Source organism: Bactrocera tryoni, chromosome 1 (genome assembly GCF_016617805.1).
Source record: "Bactrocera tryoni isolate S06 chromosome 1, CSIRO_BtryS06_freeze2, whole genome shotgun sequence".
Lineage (NCBI taxonomy): Eukaryota > Metazoa > Arthropoda > Insecta > Diptera > Tephritidae > Bactrocera > Bactrocera tryoni.
In genome coordinates this window covers 14,346,945-14,364,293 of record NC_052499.1, presented here as the reverse complement: position 1 = coordinate 14,364,293, position 17,349 = coordinate 14,346,945, and the positions used below count along the sequence as shown (strand labels likewise).

At 30.6% G+C, this 17,349-nt stretch overlaps 1 protein-coding gene across 2 annotated transcripts in view; it reads left to right on the top strand.

Annotated features, from left to right (window-relative positions):
• The first annotated feature begins 563 nt into the window (after positions 1-563).
• Positions 564-17,349, top strand: part of LOC120779797 (protein CREBRF homolog) — a 40,050-nt gene continuing 23,264 nt past the window's right edge. Inside the window, exon 1 of one of the 2 annotated variants that reach the window (XM_040112176.1) lies at positions 564-1,129. The gene's annotated coding sequence lies outside the window, so the exon portion shown is untranslated. Of the gene's footprint in view, positions 1,130-13,071; positions 13,097-17,349 lie in introns of those variants that run through there. The other variant, XM_040112179.1, reaches the window with a different exon arrangement.

Below are 17,349 nucleotides of genomic sequence, written 5' to 3'. Positions count from 1 at the left end.
GCAGCACCAAAACGTTAATCGAATATACAAATTTTGATAAGGCATTTGGATTTGAGGTTGAATTTTTGCTCGTTAGGCAAATTATCACAAATTTATAATCAAATATATCATCACGGTGTATATATACATATATTCATATATGCAAATATGTATGCATGCGTGAATGTGTGTGTATAATATGCGAACAAAAAAATCGGTTTCGCCGAGATTTCGGGTTTAGGAGGGAACATTCGCTTAAAGCTACCTACAGACATATGTACATATAAACACACACACATAAGTTACACTTTTTATGTCTTGTCCACTTCGGAATGCTTGTGCTTGTATGTGTGTGTGTGTAGTTATAATAAAAAGTTCAAACACAATAGGTGGCAAATTAGCAAATGAACAGCAAAGATTAACGAAATTTTCAAGCAAAAGAGAAGTGGTAACAACTAAACGCTGCTTGACACACTTTCGGTGGCGTTTGATAGACAAAACGCACAAATTATATCAAATTTACTTATCGCTTTTTGGTGTTTAACAGCAGGTTTTAACAGAAAAATTAAAAAAAGAAACTTTAAAATCAAATAAAAAGTGTTTAAAAATAGCTGAAACCAAGGAAGCTGAAAGAAAAAATATAAAAAGCAAAAGGTTTCGAACAACAGTGTTTGGTTCAGCACATCATTTCATAAGAAGAAGTACATAAGTAGAGGTCAAAGAGTGTAGAGAAAAACAAGGAAGTGTTTGACAAACAGCCGAAACTATAAACGGCGCATAAAATAATAATAAAAACTACAAAAATTCAACGAAAAACCGGCAGCAGTGAACCGGCTTGAGCTCATCACACTCACCAACACAGCAATCGACCTTTCTACCCATCACCCTTATTATCTAATTCTTTAGCCGGTACCGAAGCAACGTAGAATAACAAACGATAAGTGATTTTGTGTGTTCCCGCGAACTTCGCACGCATTTTAGCGTGACTCCATTTGAAAGGTCCAGCAAACTCGGTTTGACCGCGTTATTCGAGCACAAAATTTGCAGCAGGGACAGCGAGACAAGAAGTGGTGTGCGCAAGGCCAGCAGGCCTAAAAGCCTGACCAGCGTTGTTTTTTTTCTTCTTATTGCACGGCGTTTGTGGGAAAAGGTAAATGGCTTTGAATGAATTTTATGGTGCCTATGATATCTGAGAGCCTTATAATTGCAGCCATATGTATGTACATACATACATATATTATGTGCGGCTGTCGAGCTGCAGTATTTTTAAGCCTATTTCAGAATCAAATCGATTACAATTTTTCATCTCACATTGGTTATAAAATAATGTTATCGATAAATGAAAAAATATCGACACTTTTGAAAGCAAAAATAAGTTTTTTATTACTGATTTCGATTTTAAATATTTTTAAGCCAATTTGCTTAATTATTTTATCGATAAATGAAAATTTTATCGATAGTTTTTAAAGCAAAAATAACTTTTTTGTGGCTGATTTCGATTTACAGTATTTTGAAGCCAATTTGTATAATCATATTATTGACATATGAGAAAATTATCGGATCATAGTATTTTTAAACCTATTTCAGAGCCAAATCGATAGCAATTTTTCTTCTCCTATTTGGTTGAAGTATCATGTTGTCGGTATACATATGTATATATGAAAAATACCAATAATGTTTTTTTAGCTGATTTCAATTTATAGTAAGTTTTAAACCTATTTTAGAGATAAATCGATAGACATTTTTCACAGCTTATTTTATGAGAAAATTATCGATAATCTGTAGATCAAAAATAAGTGTTTTGTAGCCTATTTCGGCTCACAATAATTATTAATGCTATGTCAGAGTCAAATCGATAAGATTTTTTCATTACACTTTTGTTATAAAATCAATGTTATCGATAAATGAAAGAAATTATCAATAATTTTTAAAGCAAAAATACGTTTTGTGAGGCTGATTTCGATTTACAGTATTTTTAAACCTACTTCAGAGGTAAATCGATAACAATTTTTAATGTCCCAATTAACTGTAAAATTATGTTATCGATAAATAAAAAAATATCACTAACTTTTAGAGAAAGTTACTTTATATTCATATATATTATCTAGTTTCAGAATTTAATCGATAATTTTTTTTACCCAGTTAACGATATGTAAGAAAATGTTATCGATAATATTTAGAGGAAGAATAATTTTTTTATGTATTAGTTATAGAAAATTAATTATTAATTTTCTAAATTATAGAAAATTTAGAAAACTAGACCTTAGATCATAGTCGAAATGGGCAAAGATTATTGCTCATTAAATTTATTTATTTCAGCAGAAAGTTATCGGAAGTGCTAATAGTTATTGCTATTTCTTATAACCTACCCCTATATTTTCCATACCAAACCCACTACTACTCCTACATTCACACATTTTTGTCAAAATTTCCTTTCAAGCAATCCTTCAAACGAAATCCAAATCCATTCATGCTTTCTGTAGCACTCAGATTACGTGTTTCGCTTTAGTTTGCTATTTCGAGATTTGGCTATTTTTAGCTACTTTTTCGTAGGAGCTTTCGATTTCCTGTGCTCCTTCTCGGCCCTAATCGTTTCTGTGCATCTCCTCTTTGCTGCCATGCTACGTGGGTGTGTTGGATTAGAAACATACATACACACATACTTTTGGTTGTTTGATTAGTATTTGGTTATTTTTAGAAGCGCGTCACTTGGCCTCTTCAAGGGAGTGGCAAATGGTGGCCGAAGGACATACGCGTCTTTATTTATGTATGAACCTGTGTGGGCAAGCAGTAGCGTCATTTGTTAGTGGGCGTTTTGTAAGAAAATGCAAATATATTGTGCCATATTGGCGTTTGTGGGAGAGCTTTTGTTGTTAGTGCTGAATGTTGGCGTAAAATTGCACATCTTCCTTTCTATCAATGGATCCATAATCTTTAAGAGCTTAATAAATGTAATTCATTAATTAAATTAATTCCGCTGCAGCTGTGAAATCGAATTCTTCATCGCCAGGTCACAGCTAAAAGTTGAAAGAGTCAAAAAATCACATCAATAAAAACTCCCTTTATGCTATTTATATGTTTGTTTGTTCTCGGCTTTTTTTTTAACAGTTTTCACTTAATTTCAATAATCGCTTTCACTGCTGCCCCGCCACCAACCGCATCGCATGTCAATGAGCAATTCTTCATTTTGCTTTTAATTTATTTTCGTTTTCTCCTATTGGACGTTTTTATTACTTTTTTAGTGCTGCTTTTCGCATTCGTTAAGTGGCGGCATCGAAAAAGGGTCAAAAGCGCCCAACAGTCACGCCCCAATGCGGCTTGTATGCCACAGAAAGAAATATAAGCTTTTGATTGTAGGGAAAATGGCTCTTTTAGGCAATTTATTGCCCGAGTGTCTGCATGTCATGTTACAATGTTGTGTGTGATTAAGCAAATTACATTTGAACTCCAAACTAAGCCACTAAAACGGTTTTAAGCCGCTCGGATTTAAATGTTATTAAAGCTTTATTGGGTATGGTTGAGTTATTTTTTTTTATATTTTTCGGTTTAATGCGACGGAAGAGTTTGGTGTGTTATTGTAGTTTGCCACGAAATTTGTAACACACAGAGAGAAATGTTGGAGACCCCAAATAATGTATGTATTATATATATGAATGAGCAGCGTGACGAGCAGAGTCGATTTAGCCATATCTGTCTGTATGTCTGTATATAAACGAAGTAGTCCATCAGTTTGTGAGATATCGTTCTGAAATTCTGCAAACGTTCTTTTCTCCACAAGAAACAAAGCTGCTCATTTACCGGAATCGCCGATATGGGATCCCTACAGCATATACTATTGTGGGCAAAAAATAGTAAGACTTTTTCATTCAAATTTTGCCCGAAAATCCATTCTTGGTATGACTATCAGAGACAACTGTGCCAAAAGCCACAACAAAAAAATCATTAGTGTTGGTGTACGGTTGTCTTTTTTACGTATGCACCTAAAGTGAGATCCACGCTTTTACGTTGAATGAAATTATTCAACAAAGAAGTTCCATTCAATTTTGTATGCGGAATCAAATTTCTGCTGCTGAAACGCTTAGCATATTGGAAAAAGTCTTCGGTGATAATTTTTAATCGTAATCAAGTGGCTTGTCTATTGATAGAGATTATACAAAGAGTGTCGAGAACGCGTCGACTACGAACCACGCCCAGGACGGCTAACAACATCAACTGATGATCAACACATCAATAAAATATAGGAATTGGTTGGAATTGCAGCTTGAGAATCGACGATTAACAGTCAGACCGGCAAGTTTAGAATATCGAAAGGATCAGTGAAAATCATTTAGAGATCATTTGCGCCTAAGAAATCTGAAAGCAACATTGGTTCCAAATCACTAAATTTTTTCGAAAAACAGCGTCGCGTTAACGACCGTTAAACAATGCTTTCCGACTACCAGGATGTCATGAAACGTATTATTACTGACGATGTGTCTTGGGTCTATCATTAAGACCGCGAAAAAGACGATCAATCGGTCGAATATCGTGGCAAAGGTGAGCAGAAGCCAAAAAAAACACGTCAAAATAGGTAAAAAATCAAGGTTATGTGGACAGTTTCTTTAATTATCGAATTGTGATGCACTCCGAATTACTTCCGACCAAGCAAAATGTCAACAAGGAATAGTATTTGAATGTTATGCGATCTCAATCAAGTTGTTGTAATGAAAAAATTTTTATTTGACAGCATATCTTCACTAAATTTGGCATATGCTATAGTCCAAAGCAACGCTACAATCACTGAATATCGTGTTGAGATCGGACCACTACAACATAAATCTTCTATGCAAACTAACAGACAAGTTTTCAAGTTCTTATATAGAAACATTTTTTATTTGACAAGATATCTTCACAACGTCAGGTTTTTTCTTGATTTTTTTTATTTTCTAAAAAAGAGGTATTATCGGTATTTCCTACTGGGTAGAAAATGTATTTAACATATTTAATTTTATATTGTTAAATATATATTATATTACATATATAGCAAGTGATCGCGCCTCCTCTGCTCATAAACATTGCAGTGCTATTTACGTACATCCTTACATCTCTTCCTCTGACAACAATGACCCGCTATGATAATTACCCACAATGACACTTACATATGTATGTACATTAAGTTAATAAAAAATAAAACAAAGCAACATTTTACTCATTCACACTTGGTTGACAATGCGCTCCATCGATGACTGTCGCTCAAGTGTGTGCTGCCCATTTATCGTTATACATGCTGATTTGCGCTGACGTATCCTTTGTTGTTGTTATTATTATTGATAGCATTTCGTTTTACGCTTCGGCTGCGTTTGCATACCGCTGATGATTTCCCGTTGTTTATTGCATCATGTTTTGTTTTTGTTTTTTATGAATGTTGTTGTTGCTGTTGCTTTCTGCAAGCATACTTCTCTAATTCATTATGTAAATCGCATTCGCGTGGCACGCCTAAGAGCATGTGCTGCGGCTGTTGAGATTAGGAGTATAGTAGCCGAAGCGTATATTCGTATATATGTACATATGTATGTATGTTCGTTATAGATTGCATTAGTGAATGGTGGGTGATAACATGCTGCTTCATTATTGCCTCAACTTCAATGCGATAATTGTTTTTTTTTTTTTTAATAAATAAGACTGAATATAAGATTGCCTACATTTTGGCGCATAAATAATTAGCTAATACAACGCATCATTGCAGTTTAGAGTTTCGTATTTCCTGCATGTTGGCGATGTACAGTTTTTACAGCCCAAAAGGTCAAGAGAGATAGCACTGTAGTAATAAGATGGGTTAGTCTAATGTGCTCAAAATTGTAACGGATCAGCGATAGCTACCGATTTATTTGGTAGCATCAAAAGATTTTCTTTTTGCAATTTGGCACTCTTCAGTAATATTTTCAATTATAAGAAATAAAATTAAGAAAAAATTATAAATAACTGTTGCCTACATTTAGGCGCAATTAAGTTTAGCACTAAAATGTATCCTAAATTAATAGAATTATCTCTTGTATTAAAGACAAATTAAATATTCTCCTAAATGTAGGCAATGCGGTCACCTAGAAACTGAGATATTAAAAATCTTAAGGTGGTATTCTATGTATGATAGAAATAAAAAGCATTTTTTCTAATTTTAATTATAAGAATATGGCTACAAGACAATTATACAAAATTCTAATTATTTTTTTAAACATACAGTAAGTTTTTTAATGACTTAGACTAAACGATATCCACGACTTCTCAGGTACTACCGAACCGCAGTAGTATGCCCCTTTAGGAAAAAGAGATAACGATAAAAAATATTCAAGCAATAATATGTATGTATATGTACTTAGAGCAATCTAAATATATTTCATCATGATTGATAATTGTTCTGAGCAAAAGCAAAAATATTACAACGATCTCCCCTAAATGTAGGCAACGTTTATCGTAATAATAAAGTGATAACGTGTACAAATTAACGAGTAAATACATATGTAAAATAAATATGAATAGTTTAATATATATATCTTTATAATTGTGGGCTCCTAAATGTAGGCAATAATGTTTTGTAAAGCTCAACTACTAAAAACTCATTTCACAAACCTTTTAAGATTACAATCGTGTTTCAAAGCGATACATATTATATACATACATGCCTCTCACTCTTTCACTCTCTTTCTCCTTCTCTCTCTCTCTCTCCTCAACGAATTTCACGTTCATTGCTCCCAGTATTTACTTGGCTGCTTTCTTTGAACAATTTATTTAAATTTTTTTTTAATTGCTTTCAAATCAGTTACAAACTATGCGCTCTTCTTTACTCTCTTCAAATTCCATCTTTGCTAATAATTTTTATGGTTTGCTAACTTTTAGCGCCACTCAGCTTGCTCTTCACCGCTGTTTTACATTTGCATTTCAAGTGTATTTAATCGGTCATTGCCGGTTGGCAAGCGTCGGCCGCGACCTTCAACCGAAGTGCACCGTTTTCAGCAAAAAAAAAAGGTTGAAATTAAAACAGCGAGCAATGTGTGCAAATACCGCTCTATACATATGTACATGCATGTGTGTGTGCGCTAGCTATAGGCAAATTTAGTGTGCTAACACATTTGCATGGGTTCGTGTGAGTGTTGCGGCGCTGACAACAGAGGTGGTGACAGCCTAATGCGATGCTTTTAAGCAATTTACTACACGTTTTCAAACTGTTTATACAAATCTATACGATTTTGACGGAATTAAACATGTTTAAACAAAAAATTTTGTTTTTTTTTTGTTAACTCAAGTTTATTTTTTGTTCGTGTGAAATCACTTTTGATGTTTCAATTAAGAATAGCAATGATTTTGTTTATAATTGTAACGGTTATTGGAGCATTTACTTATTGCTTTGAAAGTTATTTTTAATATACATACATATGTACATATCGTCACATAAAATGAAAAAAAAACGTAACAGCACTTTCCATAAGTTTACAGGCGAGGGAAAAAGGATATAATAGAAACCACTAAATCGAAAAATTTGGTTTTGGTTATAAAATAGTTATATATCGGTTATAAAAGAGTTATATATTGGATATAAAATAGTTATATATCGGTTATAAAATAGTTATATATTGGTTATAAAATGGTTATATATTGGTTATAAAATGGTTATATATTGGTTATAAAATGGCTATATATTGATTATATCTCATAGCGCAAGCTTAAAATTTGTTGCATGTTTGAAATGTTAATCAAATCAATCACCAAAACAAAAACAAAAGGTTCTCAGGTGAAAAATTGAACCCAAAAATTATCTTATATTTATTAACCTTCTTTTAGGCTTTTTTTGTTTTTTATTTATCAATTTGTTATTTACCAATTTTTTACTAATGTACATATGAAGTAATTAGATAGACAAAAAACATCGGCTAGTGCGCTCCCCCAACTAACTGTAATCTCCTATCCCTAATTCACTACTTGTATTCTTTCATATAAATTGTTCTTTAAATTCTTCATTTAACCTTTACCCAAATTTTCCCTTTTTCGCTTTTCAGTACCGTTACTTATCAACAAGGCCTTCAACTCATAGCATAGCAAAATTTTCATAGATCCACATACACACATACATATGTATGTATGTGTCTGTTGATAGATAAGATAATGTCAGCATATTTTTAGACTGTTCTACTTTAATGTCTGAAGCCTGATTGTTGATGTGAAGATGTTTGAAGAAACACACACACATATGCTACAATATCAGCCACATTAACAGTTAATTTGATGAGATTAAAAGTACGAGCTGTTGGTGTTGTTATATTGCATTAGTACATTACATACGTCAAGGCTATAGCTTGTTAGCTTTTCACATACATACAGACACAAATGTAAATAACAGTAAATTTTGCTGTTTGATATGCAAATGTGTGAAGTACATTCGACAGTTAGACACATTTTTTGTACAAAAGTGTTTTTGTTGTAAAGCGTGATCCATTTCAAGGGTTCCTACTTTTTTGAAGAAAAAAACGCAGAAACTTCAAATTTAATGAGGAATGTTTATTGTCATACGAAAGAACATTATTTGGCATTTATTTTTGAAAGATTATCTCATTCAAATTTTGGTTGCGGCTACATCTCAGATGGTCCATCCGTTGAGTTCAATTTTCGATGACTCCTTCGAGCATTTCGACTGGTAACTGGCGAATGACAAGTATGACGTTTTGCTCCAAGGTCTGAATAGAAGTGGGATTGTATCCATAGACTTTAGACTTTACATATCCTCACAGGAAAAAGTCCCCAACGGTGTGATATCACAATCGACAGGCCCGGAACGAGAAATTATTTGCTCACCGAAGTGTTCTCTCAATAAATCCATTGATTGACGAGAAATGGTTAAGAAGATAGCCGTTATTATCAAAAAAGTTCTAAAGCGCCGGCGCGAGCTCCCAAGCAATTATATGATTTAACAATTTTAAAGCAAGCTTTCTAGCCTTAAAAGAGTGATTTCACTTATTTTAGAAGCTAAAACTTAAAAATTTTAACAAACGACTTGGAGCTTTAATGAAGCTTTTAGAGTTTTCAAAATCAAGAAAACAATTTGAAAGAAAGTTTTCAAAATCTACAAGAAACAAAACAGTTAAAGATTTCCAATTTTTTGAAAGATACAGAAATTTTCAAAAATCTAAATTTGTTAGCATTTTTTAATAATTTTATTGTGCGAAGTATTTCACATTTACTAAGGTTTGTAACAAAAATTAAAGGTCGAAAAATTGCAAATTTATCAAACTTTGTCAATTTTCAGACAGGACTAAAAAACTGAACCGCTTTTTGCAAAAAGCTGTATGTTCGGACTTGCAGGAGGGGGTTTCAGTTAGAGAGATTGCTCAAAATATAAAATTTCAATTGATGTCATCAACAAAATAAAAAAACAAGGCAATATCAACACACCACCCAAAAATTTAGGCAGGCCCAAAAAGCCACTCCTCCAACAGAAAGAACTTTACGGCGTCTTATCATGACTGAATCAGCTAAAAACGCAGTGGAGGATAAGAAAGTGTTATTATTATCGTCTTTAGGCACTAGAGTATGCAAATTCGAAATCCGCTGAAAAGTTCCAATAAGCGTGCAAGACCAATGATTAAAAACCGAACATGTCAGCGAAGAACAAAGCGGCTGGAATGAAATTTGCGAAAGAATTCAAAAACTGGACAAGTAAACAGTTCAAACTAGTAATTTGGTCTGACGAAACGAAAATTATTCGTATTAATTCAGATAGACGCATTTGGACATGGTTTGACAACCGATGCGGTCTTACGGATAAGAATATGTTGCGCACACTTAAATTTGGAGGTGGTTCACATATGGTGTGGGGTTTTTTTTGTGGCGGAAAGGTAGGAAAACTGCGTCGAATTAACGGAATAATGGGGCTAAGGACTATCTTAGCATTGTAGAGGATTCACTTATCCCTAGCTTCGAAATTTTTGGATATGTACTCGATGATTTGTTACACATGCAAAATAATGACCCCAAACATATCGACCATATTACAAAATCTTTCTTGAAAATTAACGGAATTCGGGTAGTGGAGTGGCCAGCTCAGTCACCCGATGTGAATCCTATTAAAAAATTTATGGGCGATTGTTAAAAACGGTTTACTGTTCAAAGAGAAAGACCAAAAAACCATAGATGAACTTTTTGGAATCAAGTTGAACGAGTTTGAATAACTTCTTTCACCAGAAATATTATATTATCTAATTAACTTTATACCTGACCATATTAAAGCAGTCATAAAAGCTAACGGCGGTTCCCCAATTTATTAGTTATTGAACTTCAATCGCCACTTTACCTCTAAGTTCAAATAATGTTCACATAAATTATATTACTTTATTTCTACTGTAACCACAGGAGATTATTAAATGAAGTGCTTGTTTATGTTAAAAAGTTTTTGATTAAATATACTTTTACTTTTCGTAAAATAAAATTTAATTTGAATGTTAATTTTCTAAAAGATCAGCTGCAATGCACTATTTTTACTATACGTGAACACTCCTTTTGAACTCACTGTATGTACATGCATGTGTGTGTGCGCTAGCTATAGGCAAATTTAGTGTGCTAACACATTTGCATGGGTTCGTGTGAGTGTTGCGGCGCTGACAACAGAGGTGGTGACAGCCTAATGCGATGCTTTTAAGCAATTTACTACACGTTTTCAAACTGTTTATACAAATCTATACGATTTTGACGGAATTAAACATGTTTAAACAAAAAATTTTGTTTTTTTTTTGTTAACTTCAAGTTTATTTTTTGTTCGTGTGAAATCACTTTTGATGTTTCATAAGAATATGATTTTGTTTGTTATAATTGTAACGCATATTATTATTTACTATTGCTTTGAAAGTATTTTAATACATACATATGTACATATCGTCACATGTTATAACAGCACTTTCCATAAGTTTATTGAAGTAGGGAAAAAGGATATAAGATAGAAACCACCAAATCTGAAAAATTTGGTTTTGGTTATAAAAATATATATATCGGTTATAAAAAGAGTGGATATAAAATAGTTATATATCGGTTATATATTATATATTGTTAGAAAAATGGTTATATATTGGTTATAAATGGTTATATATTGGTTATAAAATGGCTATATATTGATTATATCTCATAAAGCGCAAGTTTCTTAAAATTTGTTGCATGTTTGAAATGTTAATCAAATCAATCACCAAAACAAAAAAAAGGTTCTCAGGTGAAAAATTGAACCCAAAAATTATCTTATATTATTAACCTTCTTTTGGCTTTTTGTTATTTATTTATCAATTTGTTATTTACCAATTTTTTACTTATGCACATATGAAGTAATTAGATAGACAAAAACATCGGCTAGTGCGCTCCCCCAACTAACTGTAATCTCCCTATCCTAATTCACTACTTGTATTCTTTCATATAAATTGTTCTTTAAATTCTTCATTTAACCTTTACCCAAATTTTCCCTTTTTCGCTTTTCAGTACCGTTACTTATCAACAAGGCCTCTCAACTCATAGCATAGCAAAATTTTCATAGATCCACATACATATGTATGTACATACATATACATACATATGTGTCTGTTGATCGATAAGATAATGTCAGCATATTTTTAGACTGTTCTACTTTTATGTCTGAAGCCTGATTGCTGATGTGAAGATGTGTGAAGAAACACACACACATATGCTACAATATCAGCCACATTAACAGTTAATTTGATGAGATTAAAATTACTAGCTATTGTTGTTGTTATATTGCATTAGTACATTACATACGTCAAGGCTATAGCTTGTTAGCTTTTCACATACATACAGACACAAATGTAAATAACAGCAAATTTTGGTGTTTGATATGCAAATGTGTGAAGTACATTCGACAGTTAGACACATTTTTTGTACAACAGTGTTTTTGTTGTAAAGCGTGATCCATTTCAAGGGTTCCTACTTTTTTGAAGAAAAAAAACGCAGAAACTTCAAATTTAATGAGGAATGTTTATTGTCATACGAAAGAACATTATTTGGCATTTATTTTTGAAAGATTATCTCATTCAAATTTTGGTTGCGTGGCTACATCTCAGATGGTCCATCCGTTGAGTTCAATTTTCGATGACTCCTTCGAGCATTTCGACTGGTAACTGGCGAATGACAAGTATGACGTTTTGCTCCAAGGTCTGAATAGAAGTGGGATTGTATCCATAGACTTTAGACTTTACATATCCTCACAGGAAAAAGTCTAACGGTGTGATATCACAATCGACAGGCCCGGAACGAGAAATTATTTGCTCACCGAAGTGTTCTCTCAATAAATCCATTGATTGACGAGAAATGGTTAAGAAGATAGCCGTTATTATCAAAAGTTCTAAAGCGCCGGCGCGAGCTCCCAAGCAATTATATGATTTAACAATTTTAAAGCAAGCTTTCTAGCCTTAAAAGAGTGATTTCACTTATTTTTAGAAGCTAAAACTTAAAAATTTTAACAAACGGCTTGGAGCTTTAATGAAAGCTTTTAGAGTAGACAATTTTAAAGAAAGTTTTCAAAATCTAAGCAAAACAGTTACATTTATCAGAAATATGCCTCATAAATAAGAAATTCGAAGCAAAAATTATGGAGCTTTAATGAAAGCTTTTAAATTATATAGCAAAGAAAGCTTTCAAACCTTATTTATTCTATACAATAAAAACAAATAATAACAGCAAACTTCTGGAAGCTTTAATAAAAGTTTTTTATATAATTTAAAAATTTCAAAGAAAGCTTTTAAAACCTTAAGCAGAAATATTTAATTTAATCTATAAAGCAAGAATTAAAAAATCCAAACTAACATTTTGGAGCTCTATTAAAAGCCTGTTTATTATATAATTTAATAATTTCAAAGAAAGCCTTCAAAACCTTAAGTAAAGATATTTTATTTATTTTATAAAGCTTATTCAATAAAAGTATATGTATCCAAACAAAAAGCTTGGAGCTTTTATGAAAGCTTGTTATACAAAAAACTGAATTTAAATACATAAATGGAACGTCTTTTACTTACGCATTAAATTTTTTTTTTTCATTCCAGGTAATTATTGATTTTTACTTCAAAACTATTATGGCTCTCCAATTTACTCTTACAAGAAAGTAAGTAATTTTAACAAATGAAAGTTAATAAGTGAAATATTAGAGTTGAATTTCTTGTAATTATTTTGGCATTATGTTGAAGCTCTGAGCTTTTTAAAGCTTTTATATATTAAATACTTAAGTGTTTTCCATAATTTTTAAATAAACATCATTTAATCATAAAAAAGTATAAAAGCTTTTGGTGAAAGCTTTTGACAGAATCGGTGAAAGCTCTAGAAGTTTTTTATGTCGACGAAATCTGTCTTGTTCTACCTGATTCAAATAAACATAATTGAATTGTATGTTATGTGTATCGCTTTTAACCACTTTCCTGGCACCCTGAATTATTTTTCTTTGCGAAAATTGTTAAAGCTGTCCAGTATTGCCAGCGGTACAAGCATACAAATGTCCCTTTGCTTGTATATATGTACATATAAATTGCAATATATTGTGCTAATAGAATCGATAATTAAAATCAATTTATATTGATTTAAGCGCAGAAATTCGTTACTTCACGCAAATTTAACTGTGTTGGAATGCTGAGCTGCCCAGCAGTCGAGCCAATAAAAACTTGAAAATCTACAACAAATATTTGTGTAGCAATATTAAAAAAGGAGGCTCCACAATGTCAAGAGTAAATATTTTGTGCGAATTCATTTCACATTTTCGAATCGATAGCAACAACATACATACATACATATATCACATTTCACAGTTAAATGATTTTTTGTGTTTTTTCTTGTTCCCTTTTTAATGTATGGTAACTGAAATTTATAGCTAAAGTTAAAAAAATTATTTAAAATGGAAATGGAAATATTAAAAATGAAATTTAAAGAAAATTAATTAATTTAATTAAATTAATTTTGAAATTAACTAATTTATATTCAAAATAAAAGAATATTTCAAAAGGAAATGGAAAATATTAAAAAAATTTAAAAGAAAAGTAATTAATTAAGAAAATTAACTAATTATAAAAATATGCGAAAATTAAAGAAAAAAACTTTTCAAAGCCAATAATTAAAAAGAGCAGTAAGAAATTTTAACATCTCAACACAATTAGAACTTTGTCAACTTAATTTTTTAAATTTATTTTTATTTATTTAGTTTTTTTTACTGTTTTTTAGATCAAATTTTACACTGGTAAAAAAGTCTATTTTGTTTGAAAAATCTAATTTTTTTTCCCATAAAGTTTGCTATTTTATCATTAAATAATATTATTTAATTTGTTTATTGACTTTTTTTACTTTTTGTTTTAATTTTTTGTCATTGATTTTTTTTATTTAATTTTTTGTGATTTATTTAATTTTTTTTTTTTTTGGTTCACAAAACAAGGTTGCTTTGAAATTAATATTGGAAAAAAGTTGCGAAATATTTTTTTCGAAACTAAACAATATCTTTTTTAACAATAAACTTTGATTATTTGCTAATTGACTACATAAATTAAGGCTTATTATGCTTAGGCAATATACTTGCTAATGAACTAAATTGACTTTGACAATTTACTAATTGACTAAATCAAGGTTATGCTACGTTTAGACAATTTGCTAATTGACTAAATTAACTTTTACAATTTGTCAATCGACTAAATTAATTTTGACAATTTGCTAATTGACTAAATTAACTTTGACAATTTGTCAATCGACTAAATTAACTTTGGCAATTTGCTAATTGATTAAAATAACTTTAGCTATTTTTAATTGACTAAATTAAGGATATGCTATGTTTAGACAATTTGCTAATTGATTAAATTAACTTTGAATACAACAAAATGTAAACGACTAAATTAAGGATATGCTAGGTTTAGGCAATTTTCTTGCTAATTGACTATATTAATTTTGACTATTTGCTAATTTACTAAATTAAGAGGCAATTTAAGAAAATTTTAAAATTTAAATTCTATATAATTAAGTTAAATTCAGTTGAAATTAAGTTAATTGAGTTGAAATGAATTTAATTGAATTATAGAAAGATAATTTAAGCCGATTTAGCACTATTTTTAACGATAGAAAATAATGCAGATAAATGAGTTAATTGACAACTTTGGCTTTAATTAAATTAAATTATATTAAAAAGTAAGTGAACTTTCTTATTTATTATACCAAAAATAGTATATATGAATACGCAGAAGTCACACTTATTAAACATATGCACATGTTTAATGTCAATATATACTTTTTCTAAGAAAATTCGCGCTATGCACAATTTTCTAAATAAAACTTTAACGGTTATGTTGAAAAGAATGTGCTTTATCAGCGAAACGCGAGCCAATTGCAACTGGAGTACATATGTATGCATGTGTGCATACAAAAATATGCTACTTAATGGATGCCTTTTTTAACATGTATGTATGTGGCAACCTAATCAGTTTGTCAGCATCCCGTCAAGTTATATATAGAATAATGCTATATTGAATATAATAAATAACAAATATCAAATTTTTTATGTGCATGTAAAATCATGATTTCATTCCACAGCACGCACAATCAATTGAATGAAAATCTAAATCAATTGTACGCACATCGTTGCCACCAGCTCTTACCCGTCCATCCGAACGGTTTTGTTATAAATCGCATATGCAAAAAGTTTCATATAACAAAAGCCATAGTTTGTTTGCTTCTTTTAATCGCTTGTTTCTGATTTTATGTTATTTGCATTTTGCTTTGGTGTACATTTTTTGCAATGCTTTTCGCAGTCACTTCCTTCTTGTCAATGCTTTTTGCTTTTATTATTTCAATTTTTTTTTTTTAAATAAATATTAAACAACGCCTCGATTGCGGAGCTTCAAAGCGCGTCTAGAGATAACGCGTGCCTTTTCATTCATTGCGTTTTTTTCCGCCGAGTCTCGGTTTTTCTAGAGCAAACGACCCATTCAGCAGTAAAACGCTTTGTATATTATTCTTACTGCTCATTTCGCTTTTATTTTAGTTTTTTATTTTATTCTTTATCAATTTCGCCATCTAACCTCATTTAATTCTATTTTAGTTAGTTCTTTAATCACTAGCAATTTAATTTAAAGCTTTCAAGAGCTTTCAAAATCTAAATTTATCAGCAAATTGATTTTCTATTATCTGCTGATTTGAAATTAAAATTAATTTCATATATCGCAGTTTTCGGTGTTGAAAGTGCTGAACGTTGGAAAACGCTTCAGTTACTCCATAATTTAGTTAATTAGTCATGTGTCTACATGATTTAGAAATTGTGAACAAAATCAATATATAACTTTATTAACTTGTAGAAACTTTTCTAGTCTTCTTCGAATCGATCATCGAATTAAATTTAGTTTTGTATATTTTTAGAAAAGTTTCATTCGAGTCGCTTTATTGTAATTGACATAATTTTACTTAATCGCTATTCAAATATTTCAATTAACCGCAATTTCATACAAAGTCGTCAATTAACTAAGTTATCTGTATACTTCTTATCGATAAAAGTATTAGCAAATATGAGTAATTTGTTTTATTTTAAGACAATTAACTTCATTTGAACTCAATTTTCTTAATTTCAAATCAATTTAGCTCAATTGTATAAAATTTACTTTTAAAAAGTTGCCTAATTTACCTCTTAATTTAGTCAATTAGCTAATAGTCAAAATGAATTTATTCAATTAGTACATTGTAAAAGTTAATTTAATCAATAAGCAAATTGTCAAAGTTAATTTAGTTCATTAGCAAATTGTCTAAACATAGGGTATTCTTAATTTAGCCAATAAGCAAATAATCAAAGTTCATTTAGTCAATTAGCAAATAATCAAAGTTAGTTTAATCAATTAGCAAAATATCAAAGTTAATTTAGTTTATTAGCAAATTCTGTAAACATAGGGTATTCTTAATTTATTCAATTAACAAATAGTCAAAGTTAATTTAGTCAATTAGCATGTTATCTAAAGTTACCATATTCTTAATTTAATCTATTATCAATTCGCCTAAACACAGCATATCATTAATTGAGTCAATTAACAAATTGTTTAAACTTAGTATATCCTTAATTAAGTACAAGTACATTTCCAAATTGTCTAACGTTAGCATATTCCTAATTTAGTCAATTAGCTAATTTTCGAAGTTAATTTAGCCAATTAGCAAATTGTCTAAACTTAGTATAGTCTTAATCTAGTCAATTTGAAAACTTCCTACAGCTATATAGAAGAAAAATATTGTTAATTGACTTAATTAAGTGCAATATAACACTCTAATTATATTTCAATTTACTTAAAAATTTAATAAATCCAGCAAAATTTTATTAAAATGCACTTAAAGGACGTAAATTAAATCAAAAAC